This window comes from Oncorhynchus tshawytscha, unplaced genomic scaffold, assembly GCF_018296145.1.
Source record: "Oncorhynchus tshawytscha isolate Ot180627B unplaced genomic scaffold, Otsh_v2.0 Un_contig_4137_pilon_pilon, whole genome shotgun sequence".
NCBI lineage: Eukaryota > Metazoa > Chordata > Actinopteri > Salmoniformes > Salmonidae > Oncorhynchus > Oncorhynchus tshawytscha.
The window spans coordinates 1-7,335 of NW_024609430.1; the positions used below are offsets into that span (position 1 = coordinate 1).

General features: G+C 44.9%; 2 non-coding genes across 2 annotated transcripts; both read left to right on the plus strand.

The window, feature by feature from the left end:
• The first annotated feature begins 89 nt into the window (after positions 1-89).
• Positions 90-253, plus strand: LOC112235223. The gene has a single exon (XR_002951020.1). It is a non-coding gene; the product is annotated as a U1 spliceosomal RNA (small nuclear RNA).
• Positions 254-4,493: 4,240 nt separating this feature from the next.
• On the plus strand, positions 4,494-4,657 carry LOC112240608. The gene has a single exon (XR_002952082.2). It is a non-coding gene; the product is annotated as a U1 spliceosomal RNA (small nuclear RNA).
• The last annotated feature ends 2,678 nt before the right edge of the window (positions 4,658-7,335 follow it).

The window sequence follows — 7,335 nt, forward strand, 5'->3', positions numbered from 1 at the left end:
GATGTGGTATTATCAGTATTAGAAGTGGTAACCGTGAGTCAAACACCTTTGTCCTGGAAGGAGTGCTCCTCTACCAACGTGTAGAACTCATACTTACCTGGCAAGGGAGACACCGTGATCAAGAAGGCGGTTCACCCAGGGCGAGGCTCAGCCATTGCACTCCGGCTGTGCTGACCCCTGCGAATTTCTCAAATGTGGAAATCTCGATTGCATAATTTCTGGTAGTGGGGGACTGCGTTCGCGCTCTCCCCTGATCTTGATGTTAAAAACAATTAAGGTACATATTTAATTCGATGTGTTTCATTTAACTTGCAGTTCTATTGAGTTTCGTGTTGAGAGGGACATTTGTCAACATTTACATGTTCTTATCAGATGAATGGCTATAGAATGTAGGGTCTGTTTATAAGTCAACTAAGGCCTCAGAGATACATTTTTGTCTTCTGATAACCCGGATGTGTGTGATATGTTATTGTAGCACTGGTGATTATGCCTGTCATGTCCTGATAATGTCAAGGAAAAGGCCTACTTGTGAATGGATCATTTTGTGCCCTCATGACGTAATCTGGATTGAGGTATTTTATTTGCTAGATTATTAAGTCATTTATAGGACAGTTTGTCATTTAAGACCACAGTAAATGTCAACCATTACCATGACAACAGACATTTCCCTGGTCAACCATTACCATGCCACAGACATTTCGCTGGTCAACCATTACCATGCCACAGTCATTGCCCTGGTCAACCATTACCATGACAACAGACATTTCCCTGGTCAACCATTACCATGACAACAGACATTTCCCTGGTCAACCATTATCATGCCACAGTCATTGCCCTGGTCAACCATTACCATGCCACAGACATTTCCCTGGTCAACCATTACCATGACAACAGACATGTCCCTGGTCAACCATGCCACAGACATTTCCCTGGTCAACCATTACCATGCCACAGTCATTTCCCTGGTCAACCATTACCATGCCACAGACATTTCCCTGGTCAACCATTACCATGACAACAGACATTTCCCTGGTCAACCATTACCATGACAACAGTCATTTCCCTGGTCAACCATTACCATGACACAGACATTTCCCTGGTCAACCATTACCATGACCACAGACATTTCCCTGGTCAACCATTACCATGACCACAGACATTTCCCTGGTCAACCATTACCATGACCACAGACATTTCCCTGGTCAACCATTACCATGACAACAGACATTTCCCTGGTCAACCATTACCATGACAACAGACATTTCCCTGGTCAACCATTACCATGCCACAGACATTTCCCTGGTCAACCATTACCATGACAACAGACATTTTCCCTGGTCAACCATTACCATGACAACAGACATTTCCCTGGTCAACCATTACCATGCCACAGACATTTCCCTGGTCAACCATTACCATGCCACAGACATTTCCCTGGTCAACCATTACCATGACAACAGACATTTCCCTGTCAACCATTACCATGACAACAGACATTTTCCCTGGTCAACCATTACCATGCCACAGTCATTTCCCTGGTCAACCATTACCATGACAACAGACATTTCCCTGGTCAACCATTACCATGACAACAGACATTTCCCTGGTCAACCATTACCATGCCACAGACATTTCCCTGGTCAACCATTACCATGACAACAGACATTTTCCCTGGTCAACCATTACCATGCCACAGACATGTCCCTGGTCTACCATGCCACAGACATTTCCCTGGTCAACCATTACCATGACAACAGACATTTCCCTGGTCAACCATTACCATGCCACAGACATTTCCCTGGTCAACCATTACCATGACAACAGACATTTCCCTGGTCAACCATGACACAGACATTTCCCTGGTCAACCATTACCATGACAACATACATTTCCCTGGTCAACCATTACCATGCCACAGACATTTCCCTGGTCAACCATTACCATTCCACAGACATTTCCCTGGTCAACCATTACCATTCCACAGACATTTCCCTGGTCAACCATTACCATGACAACAGACATTTCCCTGGTCAACCATTACCATGACAACAGACATTTCCCTGGTCAACCATGCCACAGACATTTCCCTGGTCAACCATTACCATGACAACAGACATTTCCCTGGTCAACCATTACCATGCCACAGACATTTCCCTGGTCAACCATTACCATGCCACAGACATTTCCCTGGTCAACCATTACCATGCCACAGACATTTCCCTGGTCAACCATGACCATTCCACAGACATTTCCCTGGTCAACCATTACCATGACAACAGACATTTCCCTGGTCAACCATTACCATGCCACAGACATTTCCCTGGTCAACCATTACCATGACAACAGACATTTCCCTGGTCAACCATTACCATGACAACAGACATTTCCCTGGTCAACCATTACCATTCCACAGTCATTTCCCTGGTCAACCATTACCATGCCACAGACATGTCCCTGGTCTACCATGCCACAGACATTTCCCTGGTCAACCATTACCATGCCAAAGTCATTTCCCTGGTCAACCATTACCATGCCACAGACATTTCCCTGGTCAACCATTACCACAGACATTTCCCTGGTCAACCATTCAACCATTACCATGACAACAGACATTTTGGTCCCTACCATCAACCATTACCATGACAACAGACATTTTCCCTGGTCAACCATTACCATGCCACAGTCATTTCCCTGGTCAACCATTACCATGCCAAAGTCATTGCCCTGGTCAACCATTACCATGCCACAGACATTTCCCTGGTCAACCATTACCATGACAACAGACATTTTCCCTGGTCAATCATTACCATGCCACAGACATGTCCCTGGTCTACCATGTCACAGACATTTCCCTGGTCAACCATTACCATGACAACAGACATTTCCCTGGTCAACCATTACCATGCCACAGACATTTCCCTGGTCAACCATTACCATGACAACAGACATTTCCCTGGTCAACCATTACCATGACCACAGACATTTCCCTGGTCAACCATTACCATGACAACAGACATTTCCCTGGTCAACCATTACCATGACAACAGACATTCCCTGGTCAACCATTACCATGACAACAGACATTTTCCCTGGTCAACCATTACCATGCCACAGACATTTCCCTGGTCAACCATTACCATGCCACAGACATTTCCCTGGTCAACCATTACCATGCCACAGACATTTCCCTGGTCAACCATTACCATGCCACAGACATTTCCCTGGTCAACCATTACCATGCCACAGACATTTTTCCCCATGGTCAACAGACATTACCATGACAACAGACATTTTCCCTGGTCAACCATTACCATGACAACAGACATTTCCCTGGTCAACCATTACCATGACAACAGACATTTCCCTGGTCAACCATGCCACAGACATTTCCCTGGTCAACCATTACCATGACCACAGACATTTCCCTGGTCAACCATTACCATGCCACAGACATTTCCCTGGTCAACCATTACCATGCCACAGACATTTCCCTGGTCAACCATTACCATGCCACAGACATTTCCCTGGTCAATCATTACCATGCCACAGACATTTCCCTGGTCAACCATTACCACGCCAGACATTTCCCTGGTCAATCATTACCATTCCACAGACATTTCCCTGGTCAACCATTACCACGCCACAGACATGTTTTTTTTTTTTTTGCAGTGAGAATGTGAAGTGAGCTATTCTGCCAAAATGTATTTAGGCATATTAAAACACTTCAGTTTAACCCAGATCACAAGTATCATCCTGTCAATTTACAGATACAATTACAAATACGAGTATGGCCATGTCACTGTACATAGATCTTTCTATTTTCATGTTCTACTGTGTTATTGACTATGTTTGTTTACGTGTAGCTCTGTGTTGTTGTTTTTGTCGCATTGCTTTGCTTTATTCTTGGCCAGGTCGCAGTTGTAAATGAGAACTTGTTCCCAACTGGCCGACCTGGCTAAATAAAGGTAAAATAAAATAAACACCCTTGTAGCTACTACTGTGTCTTTGTTGACGTTGAAGTAGTAGGCTACTGTTTCTCCTCCATATCTGTTGGTCGTATGCCACCCTGTGGTCGATGGTGGAATCATATTTTACTGAGAGCAGAAAACAAGCGTGATGAAACTATTCCTACAACGTCTGGAACGCTACAAAACACCAGAAATAAGTGGTGTCTTTCGGTTGGCTGTGTGCACGAATGTGATTTCAGCATTTTGGTACATCGCCTACTTGTGTGTAACCAGACCAACATTTAGACCAAAAATGCAATGTATATAGAATTTCTACCGTGTTGCTTGATGGGAAAATAGTCGGTCCGTGATATAATATAGTAAAACAAAATGTATTGCTTTTTCTTCGCCTTGTCCGCAACTGTATTCGTAAATGTCATTAAACCTTGTTCAATATGATGTGGTATTATCAGTAGTAGAAGTGGTAACCGTGAGTCAAACACCTTTGTCCTGGAAGGAGTGCTCCTCTACCAACGTGTACAACTCATACTTACCTGGCAAGGGAGACACCGTGATCAAGAAGGCGGTTCACCCAGGGCGAGGCTCAGCCATTGCACTCCGGCTGTGCTGACCCCTGCGAATTTCTCAAATGTGGAAATCTCGATTGCAAAATTTCTGGTAGTGGGGGACTGCGTTCGCGCTCTCCCCTGATCTTGATGTTAAAAATAATGTTCAAGGTTTATCAACAGTTACATTTTCTTATCGGATGAATGGTTTTACAATGTAGGATCTATTTAAAAGCTTAGAAAGGCCTGAAAGAGACTATTTGTCTCATGAAAACCCCAATGTATGAGATCTGTTATTTTAGCACTGATGATTATGCCTGTCTTAACCACACGTTGATAAAGCATTTACAATCATCGAGAATGACACAAAAATACGTTTGAAAACATATTTATACTGTGGTCCTTCACATAACACAAAACAAAGGACAGGAGGACATTGTCATAGCGTAGAGCCTTACATACTGACATGGACCAATAGAATGGTTTTATTTTCCATCATTAGCCAGCTTTAGACATTATTTAAAGGAAGTTACGATCGGCACGGCTTGGAGTTTCTGTGGTAGTTTGTTCCACTCAACAGCGAAGGTAAATTAAAGGTGTTCTTACCAGATAGACTCTTCCATTTAAGACAGGAGAGAGTCTCTGGTTAAGGGGCTTTATTGGTGGACAGCTGTAATATAAGTTAAATAATTAGATGGGTACCCGGGGGCTAATCTAATCTAACAATTCCACAACAAGAATAATAAATAATTCACACAAATCTAAGTTAAACGGATTGAATAAAAATATATACATAAAAAGATATGGATGAGCGATGACCGAGCGGCATAGGCAAGATGCAATAGATGGTATAAAATGCAGTATATACATGAGATGAGTAATGCAAGATATGTAAACATTATTAAACTGGCATATCACCGCCTGGTATGGCAACTGCACCGCCCTCAACCGTAAGGCTCTCCAGAGGGTAGTGAGGTCTGCACAACGCATCACCGGGGGCAAACTACCTGCCCTCCAGGACACCTACACCACCCGATGCTACAGGAAGGCCATAAAGATCATCAAGGACATCAACCACCCGAGCCACTGCCTGTTCACCCCGCTGTCATCCAGAAGGCGAGGTCAGTACAGGTGCATCAAAGCTGGGACCGAGAGACTGAAAAACAGCTTCTATCTCAAGGCCATCAGACTGTTAAACAGCCACCACTAACATTGAGTGGCTACTGCCAACACACTGTCAATGACACTGACTCTACTCCAGCCACTTTAATCATGGGAATTGATGGGAAATGATGTAAATATATCACTAGCCACTTTAAACAATGCTACCTTATATAATGTTACTTACCCTACATTATTCATCTCATATGCATACGTTGATACTGTACTCTATATCATCGACTGCATCCTTATGTAATACATGTATCACTAGCCACTTTAACTATGCCACTTGGTTTACATACTCATCTCATATGTATATACTGTACTCAATATCATCTACTGTATCTTGCCTATGCTGCTCTGTACCATCACTCATTCATATATCCTTATGTACATATTCTTTATCCCCTTACACTGTGTATAAGACAGTAGTTTTTTTGGAATTGTTAGTTAGATTACTTGTTCGTTATTACTGCATTGTCGGAACTAGAAGCACAAGCATTTCGCTACACTCGCATTAACATCTGCTAACCATGTGTATGTGACAAATAAAATTGATTTGATTTGATTTGATTTGATTTGATTATTAAAGTGACTAATCAACCATTTATTAAAGTGGCCAATGATTTCAAGTCTGTATGTAGGCATTAGCCTCTCTGTGTTAGTGATGGCTATTTAACAGTCTGATGACCTTGAGTCAGATAGGATTCTAGGTGACAAGCCAAATTTCTTCAGCCTCCGGAGGTTGAAGAGGTGCCCCCCTGGGAGGAAGCTGCACCCGGTACACAACCTCCCCTACCCTCTCCAGGACGCTGCAGGGCCCCACTCAGTGGCTGTCCAACTTGGGGCATCTGCCTATCTTCTCCAGACCAGCTCCCCAGCCACAAAGAGCCTTCCCTGGGTGTGAACGTCATAGTTCCTCTTCTGTCTCACACCTGCGTTCACCAGCTGCTCTCTGTCTCCAGGTGGTCCTGGAGTCTCCGGGCATACTCCAGCCCCCGGGGAATAGGAGGGCTATCCAGGGGCCGACCAAACGGCATTTCTGCAGGGGTGCGGCTCTCTCTGCCCAACATGAGGAGGGCAGGCGTCCTGGAGGCATGCCATGAGGACTATGGACAGGTGCTTGTCTCAGTCACGCTGGTGTTCGGCAGAGACGATGGCCAGCTGCTGTCCAAGCATTTTGTTGAAGCGCTCCACAAGGCCATCACTTTGAGGATGGAAAGGAGTAGTGTGGGTCTTGTGCATACCCAGCCTCTCACACATGGTGGCGAACACAGGGGACTCATAGTTTCTTCCTTGGTCGCTGTGGATGGACTCCGCAGCTCCAAACCTGCTGAACATCCTCGCTGTCAGGAGGAGCTTGCCCTTCATCTTGGACACAGACGAGATCAGTGCACGTTTGAGGGTGTTGAAGTCCTCCTTCCACTCCACTGTCCAAGTGAAGGCCTCCTCACACTCCACTGTCCAAGTGAAGGCCTCCTCCCACTCCACTGTCCAAGTGAAGGCCTCCTTCCACTCCACTGTCCAAGTGAAGGCCTCCTCACACTCCACTGTCCAAGTGAAGGCCTCCTCCCACTCCACTGTCCTAGTGAAGGCCTCCTTCCACTCCACTGTCCTAGTGAAGGTCTCCTCACACTCCACTGTCCAAGTGAAGGCCTCCT